The sequence below is a fragment of the Falco peregrinus genome, chromosome 2 (assembly GCF_023634155.1).
Source record: "Falco peregrinus isolate bFalPer1 chromosome 2, bFalPer1.pri, whole genome shotgun sequence".
NCBI lineage: Eukaryota > Metazoa > Chordata > Aves > Falconiformes > Falconidae > Falco > Falco peregrinus.
The window spans coordinates 72,782,248-72,795,648 of NC_073722.1; the positions used below are offsets into that span (position 1 = coordinate 72,782,248).

Below are 13,401 nucleotides of genomic sequence, written 5' to 3' on the forward strand. Positions count from 1 at the left end.
TAGTGGAAGAAAGTGAAGGAAACTGTGCTGGAGCTGGGATGAGGAAATTTTGGAGGCAGAAAGGAATGCAACCTAACAAATTGTGCAAGTAGGGGTAGGCTCCAAACCCAAAGCTGTGTCCTTTCTGGGGCACTGGTAAGTTTGCTGTATGTGCAGACCCACTTGGCACTATAAAAGTTATAAACCGCAGTCATAAAAAATAACAAGTATACCTGAGAAACCATGACCTGATTATAAAAAAGCATTCTAGTTTCACTGGATGAAGTATTTCCTGAAAGTGATTACTCAGATGGAGTAATAAATGAAGCAATAAATCTCTGCATTTGATCCTCTGGGTTTAATCCATGAGAGAAGATTTATGACTGGACCCATTAACTCTTGTACTGGGAAAATGCTCTTCATCTTTCATCCACGTGATACTGATTTGGAAGGTTGCATGCAGACAGGTACATCTTAGCTTTCACTTGAAGTAGGGGAAAACCTTTGAGAATATTTCACGCTAAAAATGTGCAAGATAAAGTCCCAAAGCAGTGCTCTTCCCAATGCATGCAGCATTTTTCTGGTTATTCTGAAATTAAACTATGGTTTGACTGAAATGTAAAAATGAGAAAAATCCTTTTAAAGCTTCAGTCAGTTCTGAATTCATGCTACTGTTTCCAAATGTGCTGGCTACTTGCGGATCTAATTCTGCACGAGAGAAGACCAAGTGAACTGCTTAGTATTGTCCTAACAGGATGTGTTAAGAGCGGAATGGAGGGACTTAACTCTTCATTTCATGGTCTCTCTGGATTTAAGCTGGTCTTCTGCAGGCATGTTCAGGTAATTTGAAGGTCCAGTATATGTATTTGTACATTTTAATAGTCTGAACAATTAGAAAGAGGTGCATTATGTAGGACATTCAGCCAGGCTGAAAGACCAAATTTCAACAGATCTGGGCTTTCAGGTACTTCAGCACCAAGAGTAAAAATGACCTCATATTTAGGCACTTGTAAGTGCCTCTGCAACAGTGACTTGAAACCTTGCAAGAAATCTAGCAAGCTCATTTTTAAATGCTTTTAGCTGCAGATCTTGTGTCTGTACCATTCCAAAAAATAAACGCTGTCAGCAGAGCTTGCTATACAGAAACATACATCTGCTATTGTACAGTGAAACCTTAGGACCCACAGTGTTAGTTTGGCTGTTGTGGTATACAGTATCTTTCTTAGAAATTGTATTTCAAGACGCTTTCCATAGTTCTAAAATAGCTGTGGAATGATGCGCAATATTGGCTGACAGTGACAGCATCATAGCTAATTAGCTCAAGTGAGATCTCTTTGTTTCTTCCTTAAGTTGTTGCAACATGGATTTTTAGCTTATAGGGTAAAAAAAAAAAAAAAAGCCATGTTGGATAAGAGGTTTCACAAGTAAGCTAGAATCAATATCCCTTTTTAGGGTTGTTTTAATTGAATTAGTGCAGAAGAGCGCTGCTGTCTGTGTATCATACAATCCAGTGGTCAAAAGTAAGGGGTGGGTGTGTGTCTGTATGCATATATATATGTACATATATTTATATATAGAAAAAAGCACCCACTGCTTCAAGTAACTGTAAGTGCTTATTTTTGCAGATTGTTACTTCTGACACTAATGGGGAAATAAGTTCCTTTACAGTGTGTTTTCAGAAACTAATATAATAAGCATGTTACTATCCACAGCATTCAAAGTCCCTTAATATCAGCGAGAGCTTAATTATAAAATAATACCCCATAATAAGGACATGCAATGTTTTGTAAGTGTAAACATTAAGGCTGCTCCAATGACAGGTTTCCCTGTCGCGGATTTGGAAAGACATGTACCTCTCTCCCTGCTTTCAACAAGCAGAGGAAGGTGTAATCCGTGTTACGGACCAATCCTGCACATGCTCAGCTGTACTGGCTAAATAGTCCATTCACTTCAGAGAAAGCCATTGAAAGATAAAAACTTGGCATGCTATGGCCGGCTAGGATTTCACCTAGGCTCCATAAATTAAAGCGGGTAGGTACATTTTTTGCAGATTTTGGACTTTAAGACAAAACAGTACCCTGAAGTAGGGCTCTTTTAAAGTCATTAAGACTGCAAAATCGATCTGTGCCACTAAATGGAGAAGAAAGATTTCTTTCTTTTTTTCATATTTTTTTTTTTTAATGCTGGTGAGGTGGCAAACTGTGAAGGATTGGTTTGGGAAGAGTATCTGAAGATGATTTAAATTAGTAAGCTGCACAGAAATTTCCACACTTCTTATTCGATCATTTCTGATGTTCAGTGTTCAGTTAAAATGTTCAAAGGATGTCCGCAGGCAGGCACTCTCTGTAGTTCAGCACCCACATTTGCATGGTTTGTCTGCAGTACTGCTGCCAGCAACCTGTGCCTGATCAGCCCTACGTGCTTTGCTGTGGCTGGAACTGACTTAAGTCACCTGGGTTTGATAGCATTGATGCAAAAGACTTTTAAGCTAATGATGTACATGCTGAATTTTGGGAAGTTCTTGGGACTGTGCATGGGAAGCAACAATATTGTTAAATTCATTTTGCTTCTGGACTGATACAAATTGTGTGCTAAAGTGAGGTGTGATGCTCTGCAGATCAATTCAGCTCAGGCTTGTCAGAGAAGGAGGAGGGCCACGATGATAAGATGGGTAGCACCAGAATCACAGCCGTCCACAACTTGGTGGTGGCTGTATGGGAGATATGACCTCCTGTTCTCAGGAATGCTTTTGGAAATTATGATTCTACTGTGCCATTTGAAATACCCTTGCGTCAAGGTTTCTGACACACTTAACAGTTCTCTGTGTTTTGTGATGCCATCCTCTGCACTTCTGCAGCACTGGGTGGGTGAGCTGCCCTTGTTCTTTGCAAGTAGAGCCCTCACCAGTGTTTGAGGCGTATTGTTTGGAGTGGCTGTACACGTGTGAGCTGGAATGGCCACGTTCCTGTTGTGTGCCCAGGTGCCCTCATGAGTACCTTAGCATGCTCTGTTTTTTGCTGTTGGTCAGCTGTCAATTTTATACAATACTATAAATCCTGGAACACTTCTCCATATCTAGTGGAACTGGAAGCAGTTAATTAGCTGAGTACAACAAAAGTCGAAGTGAAAAATAGACTCTCCTCCTCTTTGGATGTGTCTCTGGAGAGCCAGATGTCTGTCATCTGCTGCAGTATACAAATGTCTGCTTTCCAATACTGGACAAACACGAGGTGGATGGTGGTCATGTAGAATGCCAGACATGGGGCAGGTGACATTTCCAGGCTCTCCCAACTGTCATAGGAGTGAAAATGCAGAGTAACTCGTTCTGCATCACTGTGGTTTGCTGGTTGTGTAACTTTGCAGAATTTAACCCCTGGTCCTGCTCATGGGAGCTCCTCCGATCATCCTGCTCCCTTCCCCGTCTAGGAGTGGGGGAGTGCGGTCACCCGTGCTCACAGAGCAGGGAAAACATACAGGATTCTCAGCAGTGGGTCTAGCCCACGACATCCCCTGGCTGTGCACTTGAGCAACCCGTTTCTTCCCCTTTGGTTTGTTCTTTCAAGCCCTTGCACAGGGGAATAATCTGTTTCCATTTTATTCTTCTGACTCAAATCAACATGACTGCTCACATCAGTTACATTTACAAGATCAGGCTCCCTGGTTTGTAAAGCTGCGTGTAGTTCATCTCTGCTGGTAAACTTCTTCTCTTACTTGCAAATCTATCCAAGAGAAAATGGTCAGAAAATGTGTTACTGGCTCAGAGACTTGCTAACCTACCATTTAACGATGGTTGAAAGGATTTCTCTATTTTTATGTAGAGCGCAGATTGATAAATCTTTAATAAACATCTTTTTTTTTTTTTTTAGATAATAGGTCTTTTGAGCTATGGGAATGTGAAATTACCTACAAAGATGAGTTTCAGTGCAGAAAAAGAAAAGCTCATGTATAAAATTTCAGCCCTGGGAATTTTATGTTTTAATCAGTTTGCTTAATAAAGTACAATAAGGCAACTGCAGTTATCAGCAAGATACTTTTCAGAAAGCTGACACAACTGTCTCATTTATTAATGTGAATCACAAAAATAAATGGCAAATAGAAAGCATTCAGCCGAAGTTGTGTTAACTCCCAAGATGGCTTTCTTATTCTGTTGCCTCACTAGCTTAAGTTTATAGTGACAGCACTGCAGGTCTGATGTCTTTGTACTGAATTTTTAAATAATCCTTAGAAGAAAGAAAAATCAAGCATCTAACCAATTAAGACTAGGGGTTTGGACTCAGAGTTACTGGCAGGCACTTCAAAGAAAGCTAACTTTGCCCAAAAAGACATTCTCCCATGTCACTTTTGGTTCAGATGTGAACTGTAAGATGCATTTGGTAAAAAAAAAGGCTGTTTCACGTTTAAAAGCCATCGAAACAAGCTTGTGGTTGTAACAATGACCATCATGTTTAAAAAGTAGTTGTATATATTATAACATAATAAGATAATAAATAATACATGTCTGTCTATATCTATCTATCCACCCATCCATCCATCTAGCCATCCGCCCATGTAAATCCATTCCTCTTTAACTGTGAAAATATGAATACTAAAAAATGCTAGTTCTCTCTGATATGCTCTGTATTTCCCTAGGAATGTATTCTGAACCTGCACCTCAGATTTAAAGGAAAACTTACTTCGATCAGGCTTGCTTACAAATCTGAGTTTTCTGTGTGACACCAAAAACATCAGCGCAACCAAAGTGCAGATTCCCCCTTCGCATTCAACAATGACTTTTTGTGCTTGGCTTTTATTTTTGGAGGGGAGAGGTCGATCATAAACTATCATTGGCATTTACACTTCACTTGCATGCAGTCTGCATCAAATGATGCAGGTGCAAGTCAGGCTTCACTAGTGTCCAGGCAATGTTTGGGATTGTCTAAAAGGGGACCACGACTGTCCTCTTGCACAGAAAATGTCTACAAAGGCGCAGATCTGGTCAAGTGGTTGGTCTCTGCGTGAATCTGAGGACCCAGACCTCTTGGATCCCAATCCCAGCAGTGTCTCCATGGGCTACAGTCAGCTAAATAGTGTTTCTGTTACTGCTTGTGGCAGAAAAAGTCCCCACCATCCTTAGCAGAGCCATAGGAGGCTCAGCGAGCTGTTTGGGGTTTGGGGGGGTTGGGGGAGCATGCCTTCTGCATGGGGACCATGGCTGCTTTGCATCAATGCAGCTGCTACCAGCCACAGGCTCCGGGGATGACAGTTTTAATAATTCAAAGCTTTGCTCCCCTAAGTAGTTCAGAGCCTTTTACTCTTCTACGAAAACTTCCCAGTTCCTTTTGCTGCTGGTAAAACAGCAATGCCTGCAGGCAGGTGCTGGCTGCTTGCTGGTGCTGGCAGCTGGAAATGGGCATTTCACCACAGGGCACAGTGAGGGCTGGGGTGGCACAGGGACTGCAGCAGCTCATTCTGGTGCTGCTCGGCAAGCGGGGAAGCGTGCAAGGGATGCACTGGGACAGCCTGGCACAGGCAGCCCCCAGCGCCTGGGAACGCCCACCCCCACACAAAGCCCCAATGCCGGGCTTTTATGCTGCAGGCTTTTATCATTCACGCAGGACACGGATGATTAAATAACCTCTCTAAGTTGAAATTTCATTGTCGAAGTGGGGGACCCCTGAGGGAGGAGAGCAGTGAGGAGGCAAGTGTGGCGAGGCAGTGGGGCCGCTCTCAGCATGTCCGCCTTCTCCAGCGTGGGACTGCAAAACTGCTGCATGAGGGTCAGAGCGGTATCTGGCATATGGCAGGAGGGCTTTCCGTGAGAAGAGGGAACAGACAAGGCAGGGGTGAGGTTGGGGTGATGGGAAGACAGCAAGAGAAATACTTGGCACGGTGGGATGCTGGCAAGATTAGCACTGCAGAGCAGTGATGTTCACACAAGTAACAATAACTCTTTTTGGCTGCCTTTGCGTCCTCGTTATGAATTATTTTAATTCCTTCTGTGGATTTATTAAGCGCTTCTTGTCCTGGTGCTTCAGCACTTATTTACCAAGTTAAACCAAGCAGTAAATTACCTATGTTTACTTGGCCACCATGGACAAGGCGACAGAACTTCCATTTCTGTGTAAGGAAGTTAAAATCAGGCCAGAAATAAAGCAAATGGGAAGGCTTTTACTGTATTTCCTGCCTCTGCCTTCTGCTCAATCTCCCTGGAGAAAGGAATCCATGCTGGAAGTCCTCCTGGAGAAGACTTCTGCTCTCCCCAGGGTTTAAAACTAAGGAACCTCCCAGCTGATGGATAAGCACTGATTTTCATCGTGCTGGAGCCTAGATATACGGCTGCTTTTTCCCATGGCTTGTAATGCTGACATCAAAATGCACCTTCTCCTCAGCAAAGACTGATCCAGTGTAAGAACTTGCTCCATCCATCTGTTCTGGCTCCGCTTTTGTCTTCTGCGATGGAGTTGCAGTGGAGCTACATTTTCCCCCGTGATTCTCAGACAGGTCAGGTATTAGCTGAGCACATGGGAGTTTGGCATCTGGTTCCACAGTTGGCCCTTCTCCATGGAGCCCATTATGGCTTTTATGCTACACTTTTGGCTAGGAAATGATATTTTATCAATTTTACTGTCCTCAAGGTATCATGAGGAATGTCAGATTGGATTATACAAATAAAGACAGTTTTACTGAGACCTTGTTAAAGGTTCAGTGCTAATTTTATAACTTAGTTTGTAAAGTGCTTCTGCTAACATTGAATTGATTGTGAGCAAAGAGGCAGAGACTGTTCGGTCTTTTGATATGTTGCTTCTTGGTAGAAGCAAAACAGTTGTGGAGTTTAGTCAAGAGTATCAGTTAATCATAGTGGGTTCCCACCATTAGGTTGTTTACAATCCCCATACATTTTCTGTGCAAACATTTTCCCTTTTCTGATGGTTGTTTTTGCTGACCCTTTCTAGTCAGGAGGCAGGGTTCCCTTATTAATCTCTAAATCAGAGACGTCTAATTGGCTTCTGCAATTTCAGTATACGTTTGGTCATGTTCCAGTGGAAAAAATGTTGCTTTGACCAACCACTGTGATGTCTGTTTTTCCAAGCAGGAGACAGAAGTGGAAGCAGAGATAAGATACGGTCAAACAGAGAATGTCTTTTCTAATTACAAACAGCCCATTCTGTTCTGCTGTGGGGAAAAGGCCAAATATATTACAGAATAAGACAATATAACCATATATATGTGTGCTTAATACTAAGGGACAAAACCCAGCAGTTTGTAAAATAATTTTCTTCTATCTTTCTGACTAGCTGTAGACTTGGGGCACAGTTACAATGCTGTTTACATTCACAGCTATATTCTGATCAGTTCATAATGAAGGCAGATGAAGGTAGGCTCTAGTGACTGGAAAGAATCCAGAGTATGTTAAGAATTTCTGAGACTTTTTCTAGGGTACACTGCAGATAATTAAATCCAAGAAATAAAAAAAAAAAAAAAAAAAAACCAACCCTAGAGGAGGTGCAAATACAGATTGCAGAGCTAACCTCAAGGGTCTTTGCCATTTCTAAGCTGTCTTCACTTAAATCTAATTTTTTTTGGGGGAATAATTGCATTTATTTACATTTTTATGTACAGGTCACAATCCCAGTAGGATGAGCACTGCCTTACTCCTTTCCTTTCAGCTTTTGGAGAGCCTCAGTGCTGTTTAGGCTTAGTGTACCCATAAGTAGCTGCAAATGTTTCTTTTCAACTTCCACACGTATGCTGCTCTGTGAGTGTCTCACTTGCTCCTCTCCATTTGAAGCTGCATGAGATCTGGGCATACTGCTGAGAGTCATGTAGCAGAGGACAATTCAAGAGGTGTGCATATAGGTTAGGCTTTAAGCGTGGAAAGACTTAATCTCTTCCTGAGGTTGGCAGCCTGTACTGGAAATCAGCAGGCTCTCGCTGGACTCAAACAAAATGCAAAGAAAGGCTCGGAGGCAGTTGAGCATCAGTGTGCAGGGAAGCAGGGCAAGGCAAGGCTGGGCTGCTTGGTGGAGAAAGTGCTGTTCCCAGGGCATCTTGAAAGTGAGGTTTGGGGGAGCAGGGGGGGTGCAGTGCCCCATGGATGGGGGGAGCTGGGCAGTTGCTGTCAGCGTGTCCATCACCTGGGAAATGCTTGCTTATCCTCCCAGCTCCTACCACTTAAATCACACTGCCTTAACGTAACAGAGTGAGGGGGGTTAAAGCTTATAGCTATCTCTAAATGTAGAGGCCATTACAAGGAGCTGATAGGGTGGCCAGTGAAAGAGCGAGCTGGTTTGGAGCTAAAGTTTTGGGTGGTGCCTGAAGGCTGGACTTAAGAGATGGCTTTGTGGGAGAGGAATACTGAAGCAACCTTGTTGCAGGGGGAGAATTGCTGTGCTTCCCCACTTGACCTCTGATGGGAGTTGATGGGGTTCAGAGGCTCACAAAGAGCTTTGCAGATAAAGTCTGCTCTGCCAATGCTTGCAGGCCTGCACTCAGGCTCGGAGGCCAGGAGCTACCGTCTCTTCTGGGTCCCTCTCTTTATTTGCCTTCAGAGAGTCTTTGAAATTGGGCTATGTGAAGTCTTGTGTAAATAGAGGTTTTAAAAAAACCCCACAGTTTAATGGGAATAAAAAGAAACAACTCTATTCCTGCATTTGCCGAGCTTGTTTCCCACTGAAGAATATGTTGTTGTTTCAAGTCACTAGTAAAATGGCTGAAAAACTTGAGGAGGAATTACAGGAGGGATGCAGACTTTGAATTTGTAAATTCTTAGGTGTGATCCTGTAGACTGGCTGCAGAAACCTGTTTTGGGGTTTTTGGAGTGTGCATACAGGCTGCAGGCCTAGGCTCTGTTGTGTTTAATAATGCCAACCGTTTTCTATAAGAACAGATAAATGGAGGTATCAAATATGGTGGTAGTAACAAAACTCAACAAGGATGCCAGGAACCCCAGTGCAAAACTGCAGAATGCCTTTTCTGTCATTTATGCTGGCACCAGGCATTGTTTCTAGATAAGTCCTTGGTACTGCAATGCCGCTCGGTGGAGCTGAAAACCTGAGCTGTGTAAGCCATCAAATGCATGACATGGCTGAATGGTGACTTCATTCAGTGTTCTCAGTTCGAAAGTGGTCTTTTTTTCAACATACTAATTTTGTTTCTTCTCTGCAAGTCAGTTACCATTAAGTCCCCAAATATTTTCTGCCTTTACATGTGTATGTGCATCTATATATTTCTGTAGCAATTAAGATCAAAGGCAGTGTAGAGTTATTTAATGATTTTTCTTTTTAAGAGCCATTTTGGGTTTATTTCTTAGTGAAAACATAGATGCTGGTAAGATGCTGGGTTATCATGTCCCACTAATAACTAGAAGAGCTGCTGTCTAAAACTTCACTTTCATCTTGAAGAATAAGTTCCTGATTTTTCCTTGCTGGAGAAAATGTGAAAAGAACCTGGTAGATGTAGGGCATATCTGAATGACAGCCAATGTGGGCTTTTTTCCCCCCCTATTCCCTAACCACCTTGTAGATGGAGGCACTTCCCATGTTGCTACCACTGAGGCAAAAGCATCTCTGAGCTACCTGCCGTCCTCAACCCTTGCCTGCAACTCACTTGCTCTTGGGTAGCTGTGGGATGGGAGGGCAGTTCCCAGTGTTTGGGAAGGGAATGTGATTTGTAGGGTAAAAGAAGGGCCTGGAGCATGGCTGGCTTTCACGAAGAACTCGGAGGTTTCACAGTATTTGGGCTCCTGTAAGAACTACAGCTGCTGGACTGCATTTGGTATTTGTGATTTCTGACTTGCATTGCTGCAGGCAGAAGCCTGACACTGTGACCTTCGGCATGCTAGGACCATCACAGAAAAAATACAAAGGACCTTGAGCAGATGCTTTTTTAATTTTTCCTTTTCCTTTTCTTTTTCTGTCTTTCTCCTAGGTGATCAGAGTGGGAAGGTTCAATTAGTTTTATTTCTTTTGGCAGCATTGTGTCTGGTACAGGTGGAAAAAAAAGGTAGAGTGAGAAGTCAGAAGGAGAGGGGGTGCACTCTGCATCCCCCAGGGCTGTACTCCTCTCCTTGGTCTGCTTGCCAGGGAGGCGGTAGGATGACACTCTGAAGAGCATTCCAGAGCATCCTTTAGGGAGGTCAGGCTTTTTTGCATTTTTTTTTTTTTTTTCATTTTTCTGTCCCATCCTGCTCCCACATATAAGTCTGTTGATTTCATGAGCCTCTTCCTCAGCAGCAGTGATGTGCTGGTGCCTGTAGCTGTTGAATCCTGCTAATAAGTGAGGTTTTCCCTGAATGCTTTAACTAGATGGTGCCAAGCTGAACCTTACAGTCCGCAAACTGCATTTCTTCCAATGCTCCCTGTCTTTTAATGAAAACAAGGCCCTCCCTCTGACATTTATGTGATGCCTTTGTTTTATACAGATTGCACTGAAATTCTCACTTAAGTGGTTATTACAGTTTCTAAACCCCTGAAACTCCATTATGAATCCTATTGTAGTAACAAGTACCAGGCTGTCACGTATGCAAATGCCTTATCTCTTGAGAGCAGCCGGACACAGAGGGTGCCCTTTGCTGAATACTTCAAGGTATGTGCTGAGATAACTTCTTTCTTTTTGTGTGAGTTTATCCCGAAATGAACCTGCCCTCCAAGAAACCAATAATGCTTCTATATTTGTCCAGGGTTTTTTGTTGGTTTGCTTAGCTGTGCCAACACAAGTCCCAACAAGAAATGTTACTGAAGCAGCAAGATAAATTTTGACCGACTGCTACCAGAAATACCTCATTACTCAAAATTTGTGAGGTATCATGCTGTATGTGTGATCTGCCTTGTTTGTGATGATCAGCAGCAGTGTGTACTGTCAAGAAGCTGATTTGCATGTTAAAAACAAAAAGAAAAATTAAAATTCTTTGTAGTCTCCTTCAGTATTTTTAGGTTCTTGGAAACGTGCAGTGAGCAGGCAGGGCTTTGCTTTGGTGCTTCCCAGCCAAGGGGATCTACTCATCTTACTAGCAGTAACCTAGAGATCTGAATTTCTTGGAAACTGTTCAGTCTAATCTCAGAACTTGATTTGTCTCTAACATCTTCCTGCCTACTTCTCTTCAGCTAATGACAGGGGTCATTCATCTTTCTGCAACACTAGGGAAAAACGTCAAACTTGGAAAAACTACCACTCGTCCTTGCTATAATGGTAATTAAAGAACTTGTTGTATTAACATGCACAAAGTGAAGCCAGATTGCATCCTCTCCCGAGACCCTGGGGAGAGAGAGATACTAGGGCTTTATCATAGGAACGCTGGGTCTTCATCTGGGCTAATTGAACTGTCATAAGCAGTGATCAGTTAAGATGGTCAGGTACATCTCCATTCTGAAATCCACAACTGACAAGGCAGCTTTCTCCAGAGAAAATCCTGGCCTCGCTGCAAGGCCTTTGACTTCAGAGGTGGGGGCGGGGAGAAGCGAAGGTTAAAAAGAAGAAGGAAAAAGCAGGGCTGAAAAAAAAGGCTAGGGACTAATTGAAGTTAGAACCGATCTTATTTTAGAGAATGCTTTCTTAACAGAGTGCTGCAAACCCCCACCCCCCCACCCCCCGCCCCACCCCACACCCCCACCCCCCCACCTCAGCATTTTGGATTAAATTACTGTTGGTAGAGATAAGCTCCATTAGGGATGTCATTTCCAAAGGAGGCTCTTCCACAGCTGTTACTGTCCCTTCTTCCCCCAGACCTCAGGTACGATGCTGAAAACAATAACGGGGGCCAGAGCAGGCCATGAGGATGAACTTTTTATTACAATGCAAATGCAGACAATCTAGGAAATTAATATTTCATGTGTGCCTCTCTTCACAAGGCGTGTTTCGATTACAGGCTCCTGGTCCCTCAGCTGTGTGGCTGGCAGCGAGGGCTGTTGTTGTAAGCAGGGTCTTGAACTTATTTTTGTTTCTTGACTGCTGTTACCTGGGGACCAGTCAGAGGACTGGCTGTGCTGTGTTCGGCAGGCTACCCTGGGGGCTGGCTTAGCATCACCACGAAAGGAGGGGAGCATCTGGGTGCGCACAGCACTATGAGTGCCTCTTCCCCAGCCAGTAACACCATGTTGCACATTCTTCTCAGCTTGGGAAAGGAAGGTGGTCTGCAAGAATTAGAGAAGTGGTTGAGATAGTTTTCTCTGCATTTCCCTAGCAGGTAGCTGGGCAATGCTACAGACAGATGTATTGCCAAGATGCAAGTAGGAAGAGCGGCCATTCAGCCTGATAATCCATCTATGTGTCTGTACAGCACCGTGTAACACAGGCAGGGCTGCAGTGCTGGGGTGCTCATAAGAGTGGTTTGAGTGAAGAGCAGGTCTGCTCGGTGCAGGTGAAGATGCAGATTTCCTCAGGCTCCCCCAAAGGCACTGGCAATCCTTGCACCTGCCTTTAAGAGAAGCAGCATGTGGCCCCCCAGCACCTGAGCAAAATGTTATCTGCATCCGCAGTGCAGTTTGCTGTGGTCCCCAGGGCTGGGGCTGGCAGTAGGCATGCTGCCCCAAAAAGCCTCATGTGCTCGGAAATACCAAGTTATGGCTGGGTACTGCCCCTCTTCTCTCTTCCTCAACCACTTTGCAAGGAGCCGTTGCAGTTTCACCCTCATTAAGCCTTACAGTGTGCCTGTGCGGTGAGTAAATGCTGCCGTACCATTTGTCCAGCAGGCAGGCAGTGGTTAAATGGCCCAGCCAAAGCGACAAGAGCATGCTGTAGTGAAGTTCAGGATGGGTCTCGGGATTCAAGTGCTTAGTTGCTCATTTCTTTAGCGTGATTTTAATGAAAGTTTATCACAATATATATGCAAGACAAAAAGCATGAGTCAATACGTACCACAACCTGAGACCACGCAGGCGGCTTTCTGCTTCAGATGTATTCACCCACCCACAAGGAGTAAGAGCCTCTTAATGTGTTCAGAGCATTAATAAGCTTAAAGTGGATTTGAAGAAAAGGTAAGAGAATTGTGAATTAAATATTGATCCTGGTATTTCATTGTTGAATTGCAGACATTCAATTGCCCGTGGATTATTCTGCCATTGAATCGTAGCAGCTAGAGATGGAAAAGCTGTACAATTATCCCATTCATCTCCTTGCCAATAGAAGAGTGTTCTCCACAGTATGTTCTCGTAGTGGTTGAAGTTGATCACTTAATTCCAATTACTGACAGTCTACTAATTGCTTAGGCTGTATTCCAATTTTTGTCAGCCCTCCCCTCATGTTAACTCCTTATCTAGAGGTCTGCCCTGCCTTCTGGAGGGAGATCACATGAGTGGTTTTGAACAGGAACTTTTAAAATAAGCCAGTTTCCCCATTTTTTTTTTTCTGTTCACCTTTGTTTCTGATTGCATGTTTCTTGATCCACCTGCACTTTTTAAAATAAACAGGCAAACTAAAATGCCTCCAGATGAGTAATTGAAGGAGAGC

General features: G+C 43.5%; 1 protein-coding gene across 2 annotated transcripts in view; it reads left to right on the forward strand.

The window, feature by feature from the left end:
• The window catches only part of UNC5C (unc-5 netrin receptor C), a 260,978-nt gene that overhangs the window by 91,609 nt on the left and 155,968 nt on the right, over positions 1-13,401 (forward strand). The gene's annotated exons all lie outside the window — the stretch shown is intronic.